The sequence below is a fragment of the Pezoporus occidentalis genome, unplaced genomic scaffold (assembly GCF_034315485.1).
Source record: "Pezoporus occidentalis ecotype Australia unplaced genomic scaffold, CSIRO_AGI_Poc_V1 ctg3, whole genome shotgun sequence".
NCBI lineage: Eukaryota > Metazoa > Chordata > Aves > Psittaciformes > Psittacidae > Pezoporus > Pezoporus occidentalis.
In genome coordinates, this window is record NW_026914940.1 from 18,855,557 (window position 1) to 18,869,708 (window position 14,152).

Consider the following 14,152-nt stretch of genomic DNA (forward strand, 5'->3'; position numbering starts at 1 on the left):
TCCCTGAGAGTGTTCAAGACCAGGTTGGATGAAGCCTTGGGTGATATGGTTTAGTGTGAGGTGTCCCTGCCCATGGCAGGGGGGTTGGAACTTGATGATTTTAAGGTCCTTTGTTGTGGTTTAGACAAGTCAGCCACAAATCAAGCAGTCGCTCTCTCCCCCCCCGCCCTATTTTTGGTCTCCCCCTGCTCCTGGAGGGATGGGAAGGAGAATCAAAAAGAATGCAACTCCCACGGGTTGAGATAAGAACAGTTTAGTAACTAAGGTATAACATAAATCACTACTGCTACCACCAATAATAGTAATGATAAAGGAAATAACAAGGGAAGAGAATACAACACCTCAGCGCCATCCAACCGATAACTCACCCCCCCAGCCCGACCAAGCACTGACCGATACCTCCTCCAACCCCAGAGTCCCAACCCTTCCAGGTAACTCTCCGTTACATCCTGGGCATGAAGTGCTGTGGTATGGAATACCTCTTTGGTCAGTTTGGGTCAGGTGTCCTGTCTCTGCTTCCTCCCGGCTTCCCCTCATCCCTGGCAGAGCATGAGGTTCACAAAGTCCTTGGCCAAACCAAAACATCAGCATTATCAGCTCTGTTCCCAGGCCGAAAGTCAAAACACTTCACTGCACCAGCTACCAAGAAGGAGAAAAATGACTGCTACTTCTGAACCCAGGACATCCTTTCCAACCCTAACTATTCTATGATTCTATGATTTTAAGTAGGTACTTTAATAATAAGATAAAGATGATAACATGGGAAATATGATTGACATATGATTTCAGACTTCAATACAGGAAAATATAGAATCAAAATATGGGCATTGACAAGATGTCTGTAAGTCATTAAATTAAGTTTCATTGTTTTAAATATAATTATTATTTTTAAGGTCACTAAAATAGTCTTGTAAACTGGTGCAGTTTGAGATTATCAGAAAATCGAAAACTTCCATTTGTGCTTTAGAAAATTGTCTTTGAACATTTTAATGACTAGCAACTCATGAAATTATTTTGCATGTCTTTATGGCATTCTGATATTAATGGAGTTGCCAGTTACAAACATTCATTAAAATAAATGTGAACAATTAAATGTTTCCTTTGCATAAGGAAAGTCTGAATCCCAGTGAAATTACCTATTGTATCTGAGGAAATGTGATGTTATAAATGAAGCTGTTAAAGCCTGCTAAGATATTTAGCCTATATTTCTTTTATGTGTAAGAGGAAGCAAATGTGTGTGTGTGTGTATTTAGATATGTTATTTATTTGTCCACGATCTAGAAGCCTTACTGAGTCTGTATGCAGGCATTACTCAAATTAAATATCCACTGGCTTTTGGAGACATTAGGACCACTGTGTATACACCGTGGAACTCAAAGAGCAAGAGTGTAGGCTATGTCTTTGGTGGTAATACTAATTTTCTAGTCTTGTCTTTCGTCTTTGTACTGCATTTAATTCTGCTACTTCAGCTTTCTATGCTGGTCACATCAATTTGGACAGACTGAGATGCTCCTGTGGGTCCCACAGACCTTGAAGCCTTGGAGGCCCACCTAGCACACAATTTCTCAGCTTTACCTGCATCCCAGTCTTATCCACAGCCCACAGGTATCACACATCACACCACCTAGCCCTTCACCATACTGTTGAGCAACTGCATGACCATGCTGCCTATGGATCCCACAGCTGACAGCAAGTTACATGAGACCTGGGACTGGAAGGCCATTTGACGTGTATTCCTAACTTACCTAGACTTACCTTTTCCTCAGTATCAAAGGGAATTAATGCAGGTTGTGCCACCTGGTAATCTGTGTCTATCTATCTCCCCTACACAGCAACTCTGGAGAGCCATCCTTCAGTGCAACTGCCACTGGGTAATGAGACACCACCAGTTGCTGATGGGACCATGTACATGACTACACACACCACTACATCAGGGACAACCATCATTATATATTATGCATATATGCTTTTGTTTCTGACTACACAGACAGCAGAACCAAATGCATTCCATTAGACTCCTAAAGAATGTTTTCCACTCTGCATATTAATGTCAGCATCTGTGTCCTTTTTTTTTTTTTTTTTTTTTGCTATTGCTACAATTTTACTGGCCAATTAACTCATGCAATGAATGGACAAGTATGTGTAGACTGACTTATTTTGGTACCTTTTATTGAAGTTATTTGACTTTGGAACAGTCCTAAGGTATTTTATAGTTCTGCAAACACAGCTCAAGAAGGAGTTGGCCAAAGTCTCAAGGATGGTCCCATCTACTCTTAGCAATTTCAGAACAGGGAAACCAAGTTGCACAAGTGAGACCACTTGTCCTGCTAAAACTTGACACAGCCCACAGCATGCAAAAAACCTCAAGAAGGGGCAAGCGTCCTCTCCTTCTGCCAGGAGCTGACTCCCATACAAAACCAAAGAGCAGACACTTTCAACAGAACAGGGCAACTCTGCCTAATTAGCACCAAAGAAAAACCTGTCTTCTACATCACAGAGATGCATCTGTCCCTCTTAGGAGAACAACCCTATTCACAGGGACGTGTGCTTTTTAACTGTTCTTTTTGAGGTACCTGTACCCAAAAAGCAAAAATCTCATTATCCTTCCCTCTCCTTCTTGCCCTGGAAATCTTTTCAAATATTCCCTCTGGAAATGAGGTCTGTGATTTCCAGAAGATTTGCTTAGTGTGTCCTGTTACTCTTTCAGGTCTTTAAAGGCCCAGATGCTCTCTTCCTCCTGAGCCTCTGGGTTTGAGTGCTCTCCCTGACAAAGGCTGCTGCAGGGGCATAGTGGCTGTGCCACTACAAAAGCCATAAACATGCTGTAATGCATCTTATCTGATTACAGGCACTTTAATAGGAATGAGCAAAAATCAGGCACAGAAACTTGGTGCTGATGTTTATATTTTTCATGTCCCACATTTCATGGCATTATCCTGCCAGTCTGAGCCTGTACTTGGACCCACAAAGAAGTCTATCAGGAGCAAATCTTCACTCTCCTCTGTCTCCCAATTTGGTGGAGAAGAAGAGAAGGCAGGTTCTGCATTAGAAGTCAGGCTCCTGCCACATCACTACTCATATTATTTTGCCAAGTCTGAGCTCGTCACTTTCCAGACTTTGTCAAAGGAGAATTGCCTGGAGATGATCTTTGGCCTCAGGTGGCAACACCTGACTGCCTGGCAGAGACAGCTGTCTCTTGATGGCACCATGCTAATGGTACTACCCTGCTGTCTGTCTTAGATGCTTGACCTACATCTATGTGGACAGAGAACCCATGGTTCCTTCATATGTCCTTGGAAAGTAAAATGGGCATTTGAGATGAGTGCAGTGATGGTGTGCTATGGTTACAGTATATCTGCTTAGTGACACACTGACCTACATTAGACCAAAACCATGGTCTAGCCTGGAATGTTATAACTACCACAGATTGTTGACCATAACCTGCAACTAACAGGGCTTGAAATATGCCTAATTACATGCCTGATAGGTGTGGACTAGATTTATAACCCCCTTACTGTGACAGATTTACTGCTGGCCAGATGAGGGGGAACAGCAAAGATGCATATGCAGAGGAAACTGGGAAATAGGGGAGTCTTTCGAAGAGCCTTCCTAGCCCCAGGCACTCAGGTCTGCCCACTGGATGCCAGTATGCTCTCCATAGACAGGGGTGGGCAGAATATGACCCTTGTCTAAAGATGACATTGTCTTTCCTTCAGCCTTGCTCCCCTCCCTGGCATCATGCATACCTGCACCAGCACACTCGCAGAGCAGAGCCACAGGGCTGGCTGCACTGGGCAGCTTAGTTTTGACTTGCCCTGGAGGTGAAAAAAGTGTTGCTGCCATGGCCACAGACAGGGCTTGCCAAGCAATAGTCTGTATCCTTTGTCTATTCTGAACCTTGTGACTCAAGAGGAGGGTCTCCCTTACCCTTTGTGCCTTTGGTCTCTGAATCAATCTGTTATAGCTCAATTTTACCTCAATTTTCCTTTGTATGTTTCATCCATGTAATAAGTAATAGCATTAACCTTGCCACTGAATTCTGTTAAGCCGTGCCTTTATAAATCATAGTAAAACTGCTCTTGCTAATACCTCTGATGGTCATTTTTTGAGCAACCCTAAACCACTCATTTCATGACAAAAGTGTTTTGTCGACCTGTGTGTACCAGGCCTGGGACAAATACACTGCAACCAAACCACTGCGGGAAACTACTGCTTGTCTTCACTACCTTTACTGCTGTTACAGCAGATGTGAGAAGGTGTGAGCTCTCCATCCAGCAGCACGTGTTACAACACTGGACAGTCACAGTGCCTATGCCTGGTGGCACAGAGTGAGAAAGGGGCAGGATACCTCAGGGGGCGACAGGCAGGCAAACTGGAATCCATGACTGTCTGCAGATGCTGAGAAATGATCTGCCTACTCCAAATTCTTCCTCAGAGACATATCGACTTGTAGGCACTAGGAGTCCTGAACTAGGACTCCTGTGAGAAATTCAGTCCAACAGTATAAACACACCCTCTCAGTACATATTGCCACTGTCAGTTTTAAAAGAACTAGTCATGATTTGTTTTGTTTTTCAAGAATCACATGACAGATATCTGCAGTTACGAACTTAGCAACAAAGCATCAGGACATCATCAAGAAGATCATGTAAGAAAGCATTCCAATACATGGAGTTTATGCCCTAAATATTGCAAGCTTTCTCCCTCTCTTGGATGCAGTTTTGTGAGCAGAATCTTTGCTGAAAGGAATTCTAACTGCTTTTCCATCAGTGATACACAGTGCCAGCACATACGTTCCTGTCTGAATTGTGAAATGGAGAAAATGGAATGTGAGACAGCTGTGATGAGGTTAATAGTAAATTAGCATTTTCCCATTGGAGTGTGAAGAGGGAGGTGAAAAGCATTGTTAATGCTCAGTCTCCCACAGGGAATGGGGGCTGTGGTCAGTTGATCACATGCTGTGTCTTCCACTCCTTCCTCAGGGGAGGACTCCTCACAGTCTTCCCCTGATCCAGAGTGAGGTCCTTCCATGGGGTACATCATTCGGGAACAGACTGCTCCAGTGCGCATCCCCCGCAGGGTCACAGTTCCTGCCAGCAGACCCGCTCCAGCCTGGGCTCCTCTCCCCATGGGGCCATAGGTCCTGCCAGGAAACCTGCTCCAGTGCAGGCTTCCCATGTGGACACAGCCTCCTTTGGGTATACCCCTGCTTTGGCTGCAGCTGTGTAGTTTTTTTCTCACTTCTTAGACACGTTATCTCAGTGGTGCTACCATCATCACTGATGGGAGCAGCCTTGGCCAGTGGTGGGTCTGTCTTGGAGCTAGCTGCCATTGGCTCTGTGGGACATGGGGGTAGCTTCTAGCAGCTTGCAACAGAAGCCACCCTTGTAGCCCCCGTGCCACCAAAGCCTTGCCACAGAAACTCAATACAAAGTCTTAAGAAAACTGCTTGATATCTTGCTACTCAACATTTTGCAATATTGCTTAACATTCAACTACTGTAAGTGAAAGCCAGCACTGGCTACTGTGCTGCACTTATTAAAGCTAACAGAGCATTACAGAAAAAGACTGCTGGTTACTAGCAGGGTGAGATGGAATGTTTCCAATGAGAGGGAAAAGAAAATAATTCACAGGACAAATGTTACTTTTATTTAGTTTCCATATACTATCTATTATTTACCTAGTGCCCCAAACTTAAAATATAAGTGTTCCTAAAGAAAAGGAACTTTTTCATTAATGAAAAGTACTTTCATGTCAGCAAATGAAAAACAGTACAAATAAATGTCTAAAGATTGAAGACACATCCACAGATTTAAACACTTAAGAATATAAACTGCCCTAAGTTCCAGGGAGTAATTTCACTACAGTTACTAAAGTTTCTTAGTGCTCACATCTGTGTGAGGAAGATATTTTGTTCCAATTAAATCCCTATGCATTCATGGGGCTATCACAGGTGATACTGTATTCTTTTGACTGTTGCATGATAATCTGTTTAATCTCAGAATAAAGCACAAGGAAATATGAGTCGCATTGAATAATTGTGTATCTTTAGTGATGTATCCTGAGTATAGGGATTTATCAGAAGGGCACATACACATATATGTATGCAGCATCTTCTAAATTGCCGATGCTAACTGTGTATTGGGGTGTTACAGAAGACAAAATATTATGATTTTGCATAATGACATTAGAAATAGAGGGACAACTTCCATGGTTTGTGAGCTGGAGGAAGCAAGCTGATAATGAGTCCAGCCACTGCTTAGATGGAATCTCTCCTGATTCTTCACCCTTCTGTGCTGAAACAGGCATTTGAATACCTCTCTTTAAAAACAGTCAGGACTGGTGTATGCCTTCCACACTGATGCAGAAATAAACTTGGTAAGAGATAAGTGTTCCTCTTATGCCTCCATCCATTTGTTTGCCACCAATTTCCTGTTTGTTAGGGGTGATTTTCCCACATCATCTGTAGTTGGACCTTGCTTTGGAACCTGAACAGGCATGAAAGAGATCCGCTGTAGGAAGACAGGCTATCTCTAGTGTTTATGCTTTTCACATACTGCCAGTAAGAAAGGAACCTCTGAGAATGGTGGCAGTGAGCATTGTGGATAAGGCTGGAGAAAAAGTAAGTTATGTAACGTTCCAGATTAGGCTTGAAAAGATTCTTTTAGCAACCTTTCTACCAGGCTCAAAGCTTTACCTTGTGGCTTTTTGACTCAAGTGCTTAGCCAGTATTCAGAGCTGCACCCAATTACTCTGCTGGTAGGGGAAATTGATTTTTACAATGTCTTTCTTTAGTGAAATTCAGTTTATTTACAAAGAAGTCTATACAGCCTTTTGCTTGTGTGGACATACTGAGACCAAATAGCAACAGCCAGTTCACCTCCTCACATTTTCCAAGCTGTCCCTTCCACTGAGTTTCACCTCAGGACCTGAGTACTCCTTCCACACACAACTGCAAACACAACTCTGCCCTCCCTTCCTTGTTCCTTTTGCCTTGGATCAACAGACACACTTATTTGCTGTCAGTACATCTCCTGATCTGTACAGCTGAGCCATGCTCTGGCCCTGTCACCCTGCCTTCTGACCCTTAGCTTCAGGTTCAACTGCTCTTTCATTTAGCAGGAAAAAAGGCTGCCCTGTCCATGGATTCCATCCGGGTGTTCTGTGCATGACAGTCACTGTCTTCTCCCAGCACACCAGAACAAATGGCTTCCCCATAAAATGCTGTAGCTTAAGTATTCAGAATATTGGTCTATGTATGTTATGGCTAGACCTGCAGAAAGAAAAGTATACTAATGCCTGTTCCAGGTTTGTGTTTGTTGGATTTCTTAATATGTATTTATATCCACATTACACAACATATGCCCTCAAAATGAAAAGGGAGACCCTTTGCAGACATGGATTATGAAAGGAATATGAACACCAAGTTGGGGAAGAAATGTGCATGCTCAAACACCTGAGCCACAGTTTTGGTATTGATCACCACTACTAACACCTCTGAATTCCAGGATGTGAAAAATAGCACAGAGAGCTATTTTAATTTATGCAAAACACTTATAGATCCAGATTTTCAAAAAGCACAATTGTATCACTTCAGAGAAAATACTGTGAAGTTTAAAGCAAGTGTGAATCTTAAGTTTCCTTAGGGAAAAAAGAGACTTCTGCTGATCAGAATATAGGAAAACTTCAACAGGATAAATTAATTAAATGTCTTACTTGGTATCAATATCCATAACCTATACTTATAAACATTTGTTTTTCAATATTATTTTTAAGTTGGTAGCATTTAACCTATTAGTGTTTACAGAAGGAAGTTAAAGAGTTAAAATCCTAGCTGTGGTGTTGATAGATTTTTCGCCTTGAAGACTGTTGCCATCATGTGTATTTATAATGAACAGAAATTTTTGTAATTGGAAGAGGTACCCAAAGAAAACCAGACTTATATTTCAGGATTAAAATATAAATATTTGGTAGTAGTCAACAGACTGAGTTACATCTCTGATACTGCAGATATTTATTAATACAGTAGGTCAGATTTCACTGTAGCTGCCAGTATGAAAGTTGTTGATTTTTAAAATACAGTGTATGAATGGAGTGGACAACCTCACCACCTCCTTTACACTGAAAATTTTCATGGTGTGACTTTCCCTAGACCTCCCACTGCTTTGCAGAGCTAGCAATATAATCTCTAAGTACACCATTTAAAGTGAATACTTCCTAGGAAGACATAGTTTCAGAGTGTTTCATTTTGATACTTTTAAAATCTACTGAAGAAACTGGCTTTTTCTTTGTTTATTTCTATCATTTTATATGACCTGATTGCTGACATTTTCTGTATTTGTATTTTTTTAAGAATTATGACAACAGATCAAATGGTAAATGGGTTATCTAACAGATTTTCTACATTTTTCAATTTACCAGTCTTTGAGGATGTCTTGTTTCAAACAGTATTTTTCTGATTAAGATACTGTGCTATCCCTTTGTATTTCTGCAACAGTTAACTTGATTTTTTAATTTGTCGGTAATTTCTCTTAAAAGTTTGTTTGCTGAGCTAAATAAATGTAGGTAGTCATTCTACCTGTGGTAAAACTCAGAGGTCCTGTAGTATAATCAGTACAAGCTATTCTTCTGAATTAATGTACAGAGGAAGATTCTTACAAGTTAAGCTACTTTGGAGAGCATGAAGTATGGTCCAGATAACCTGGCAGATGAATGACTGGCAGCATAATGATATGAAAGTGAAATGTGACTGTAAATTCCCTTCTTGCAGCTGCTCATTGCTAGCACTGCTTAGACCTTGGTATAAGTACATGTAGTCAAGAGGTATGGGTGTGGGCTCAGACCTTTGTCCTGGCAACCTCTGCACTGGCATCATTATAAAGCTCCTTACAGTGGCCAAATCTATGCTGTAGCCACCTGGCATATGTGTCTCATTCCAGATGTACTTCACCTCCTGCATCCACTTACATTTTTTTTTGTAAGGAAGCACTGGAGTTACCTGGCGGGGTCTTTCTATTTCACCTCTGAAGCAAAGCTCACCACCCAGCACACATTCACTTCTGCCCCAAGGAATATCTGAGTGACCACGTGTGACGGATGGCAGTCATCTCCATAATCACCTGCAAAATATTCAGAGATTGCAGCAATAAATGAAGTGTAAAAATGGATGTTGAACAAAATAACACAAAGCATTGTCTGCTCCCACAGGAGTTCATGGGTATTTTGTTGTTGACTTCAAATTCATGCAAAATTCCACCAGTGCTATTTCAAGGTAATTGGAAAGTTTTCTTGAAAATTTCTATCAGATTTGGAATAATTTTTTTTTCCTATGATGAAGACTTTCTCTGTATTTAACTAGGCAAGTTTGGATTTTGCTGTTTATCACTGTATTGTCTCACTAGAGAGGGATCTCAAATCCATGCTGCTACTGACTACGGAATTGCTGCTCTCTCTATGACTCCTAACGTCCTAAAAGATTTTATAGTTGCATCTAATACCTATCATCTGATCTAATTCTGAACTAAAAGATTAAGGTGTCATATGCCTTTGCATCTGCATCCTTTGACTTGCTATTATTCGTCCTTACTGGTGTAGATACATATAGATTTTCTTATTTATTACCTTAATTAAGGTTACTATAATTCAGGATATGTTTAGCAAATTGTAATTACTAGCATTTCTTTATATATAACAAAAAAAAATTAATCAATCCATCTTTTTATTTCCAATTCTTTAGCTATGATTCTGGCTCTCCCTTAGCTTACAAAATGTAATTACAAGTCATTCAGTAATTTTATTAGTGAATACCCTGAGGACTGTGGGATGTGTATCTTCTAGACTGACTCATTTTTATATATACTGTTTCTTCATGTATTCCCTTACCTGCCAAATCACCAGATATAATGACATAATCTTCATTACTTAATTATAATTATTAGTCAAGGGGCTTCTACCCCAGACATACAGATTCCATGCAGACTGTTGAACAGATTATCAACTGGTTTAAAAAATAAACCATTTGACACTGGGAGTATTATCTGCTAGTCACCTAAGAACAGTAGGAGAATAAGGACCCCTTTATTATTTGGAGAATACTATGTAATGAACAAGCACAAAGGCAAGAATGAAGGCTGTATGCACATCCATTGCTAAAATTTATTCACTTTTGAATGCACTGAAGTTTAAAGTACTTTTTCTCATTAAATTATGTATTTATATATACATACATCAAAAAAGCCTGTATGTTCTTTATGTGGGCTGGAGGCAGGAGGGAAGATCTTGAAATGAAACCTGATTTACAAGCAATTTGCTCTAGCAGGTATAAATTTCACTCAAGAGATTTCCAGGTGTTTGGTGCACACCAATACATGGGGAGCATTTCCTAAGACATGAAAGTTAACGGCTGCAGTAAAATGAATCAGAGGCCTTATCTTGATATTTGCATTTCTACTGTCTGTGAATCTTTACTTCATGGATGAGTCTTCTGCTTTTGCACTGTCCTTGTATTTTGAAAAGAAAGTAGATGAATAGGCTTTCCACTAATGAGTTACACTAACAGCCTTCTGAATTTCCAGACATAAATTTAACAAATGTACTTGTCTTTTACAGCGTCAGTTCTTTGATTCCGTTTACTATACACATAGCATACTCGAAATCAGAGTCCTTGAACTCGAATGCGCACTGCATTCATGCAATGAGATATCCACCATCAAAATCTTCCCAGTTTAAATGGAAACTGTGGGCAAAAGGGCATTGCCTCATTCTTTACCTTGGAAACAGAGATTCAGAAGGGCATTGTTTTTTCTCAAAGTCAATGAGGATAACTGTAGCAGAGCCAGAAAGTTATCTTTTGATTTTGTGCCAGTTTGTGATAGCTCCCATGGAAGTCCTGTCAGCAGCACTCCAATCTCGTATTATTCTTAACCTTCCTTTATTTTCTTTTCTGGCAAAGCCTAAATGTCACAAATTTCCACAAAGCGAAGAAGATCTTACAAGCTAGGCTTTAGTATCCTATGCAGAACTGTCAGTACTGAAAGTGAGACTTTAGTCTGGGTCTGTTTAATGGGTAGTTCAAGGAGGCAGCAAATTGAAATATATGGGATATGTTCCACCTCTCCGTGCTATTGGTTGGAAGAGCAAGAAATAAGTAACTAATGAGCAGAGCTTTAGAGTCCACAGAAAAGTTGCAGCAATATGTGGAACTTTCAGTGCCCTTTCCTTTGTCAAGGAAACTTTAATACTTAGAGCAACAAGCACCACGTCTGTACCGAGTCTACCCAGGAGAAGCCAGTGTTTTCACTGCAAACAGCAGCTGACTTGGGGTTTGTCTTGATAAGGGTTCTTGATGTCCCAGATTGCTGGAATGAAGTTAGATAGTTCTGTCCCTATTTTCACCAGGTTTTATCTCTTCCTACAAGAAGAAATTGCCAGACCGAGACAAAGATTTGGTCCTGCGTTTTATGTCCACATTCAGGCTAGGAAGTTGAAGTCTTCCAAGGAAGCAACCAAGTGAGTTTTATCTTCTGCTCAGTGTCTACAGCAGCTTTTCTAGAAAGCTTTGTCTGTTTAGGGGATTTAGAGATTAACAGCATGGCCAAAGTGTATACTGCCTCTGGACACACAGATTAAGTGCAAGGAAATATTGGCTTCCTCTCAGTTTTTATCCTTCCAGCTCTAGATCTGTGATGAATAAGGAGGGGGAAGAAGGCACACAGAGGAGTAAAATGAGCGATGGGTGCTGCAGCATCAGCTAGCTGGGTTTCAGTGATACAGACCTGTCATCAGGGACAGAATTGCAGATAGTGACACACTGTTTATTACTGACACAGCCTTTGTCTTTACCCTTTTGCTCTGGACAGTCATGAATAAACAAGTAAAATTTGAACACTGTGAAAAAGAACAAAATGCCCTTCTGAATTTTAAGAGCTTCACGTGCTAGTTCAAAAGAAAATGGTCCCAGCTGCCAGAATTTCCAGGAGTCCCAGATATCTCCTGCAATGCAATTATGCAGGCTCAACAGAAAACTATTCTGCACATTTGGAACTAAAGGACAATATAACAAATGACTGCAGTGAACGACATTGCTGTTGCATCAGATTGCATCTGAATCCACTACTTGTGGGTTTTCTGGTGCTGGAAATCTGCCCTTCAGGATCTCACTGTCCTCTTGTTTGTTTACTTACATCCTCCTTGATACCGCAATACCAGTGCAAGTCCAAGGCAGATTAGCAGCAGCTGTTTGGTAGCAAAAAAACAAAAGCCTTTGTCCATTAGCTGTTATCACTTTTTTTCCAGTGGGGAAAAAAAAACACTAGTTGTCCCTTTGCAGACAAGTGAAACTCCATCAAATGGTGGAACTTTTTACAAACGGAAAATCTGGGGCTTGATCCAAAAATATTTTCAAGAAAACCTGGTATGAGTGGACCTTTGTTTACTTTGAGATATGCTAATGCGTGTAGTTCATGGTACAGACTGTAGTTCTAAAATCTCTGAATACTGACATGAAAATATTTCAGTGTTATTGTGCTACTGCTCACCTGGAGTGCATCAAAGACGTCTACAAACCTGACAGAATATATTGAAAACATCAATAAATAAGCAGCATAATATATATCTAATATATAGGACTAAATATATATATTATATATATAATATATAGGACTAAAGCTTGAAAGGGAAAAATAAAGCGCAACTGTTGGGCACAGTGGAGAACTAAATATAAAATATAAAGCAACTAAGTCTAGTCTAGCAGTATATTTGAATGCTCCTTCAAATGATCATGCTCACTGTAATCCACTGATCTCTATGGCTACAGGGGAACAGGGAATATGTAGTGGTCTCTTCTGCTATTGATCTCCCACTCTCACTCACAGCAGATGCACTGAAAAAATGCAAATGGGATTTAGACACTCAGGTCTTAATTTACTCCTATAGCTCTAAATGACTAGATGTAAAATGTACTGTTGGCATGTTCCCTGAAGAATAGGTGACAGAACGTGAATGTCATAATCTTCCTTTCACATTGTCTTGTCTTTTAACTGAAAGATGGCAAAATGCTAAAAAAAAAAAATAATAATGTAGGACACCTTTCTATACTACAGGATATCACTGTACCGCAAGGTCCAATTAAAATATTGAATTATTAAACTGAGGGAATTTTATTTTCATTTATATTGCTGAACATTGTTCTTGAATATACATCTTGAATATGTACATCTTCAGGAATATGCATGAAGTCTTGAAATGCACTTACTCTGTCTTCTGTGCAGTTTAATATGAGTTTGCTTTTACAAATGAAAGTAAGTTTGTATACTGAATTTCACGTAAAGGCAGTTTTGTCAGAGTAGACTAGAATGGGCTATGAAATACCTTTGCAAATGGAAATAATCTAAAAAAAAAGAATTGAGTTCTGATTTACATGTTTATTTTACACACACTTCAGAACTAAAAAGTTCATGTTCATCTTGGGGACCTCCAGAGCTTTGAAAATCTGTGGCATTCTTAATGCAGCACTGCATGGTTTTTGACTTGGCTTGAATGGGTGAGCATATGATTGTATTGCCAAGTTTTATGAGTCAAGTCATATGCAAAGTCTTACTGAGAGTCTTACAATTTTCTAATAACCATGTGATTTGGAGCAAGGGAAGGCGAGACCCAGAATGACTCCTAGGCTGCTCAGAATAGGCATTATTAAGATCAAGGTACTTAAATATGAGTGGAAGGTATACAGTGTATATTAATGTAAAATATATACACACACACATATATATACACACATGTGTGTGTTTGTGTGTGCCTACTATCATTTTGACAAAATTACTGTCTTGTTCAGAAGTTTAGGAAGAAAATTGTAGCACTCTTTGGAACAATTTTCCTCAAACCAGTAATTGTCAGTTTCTGTATCTGTATTTAGCAGCCTGAGACAAGCTCTTAGAAGTTCTCTCCTCTAGCCATGGCTAACCTGTGGGTTATATGAAGGTCTTACTACAGCTAGTTGTACGATCTGACTCACAGTTCTCATGAACCTTCACCTAAGAGATACCTTTGGATTTAAGACTGGAGTTTCTCTTGCCAAATTTAGTTCAGACAGGTATTAAGAGCCAAATTATGACATAAAAGGATAATGTATACTGGATGGAACAATGGAAAGAAG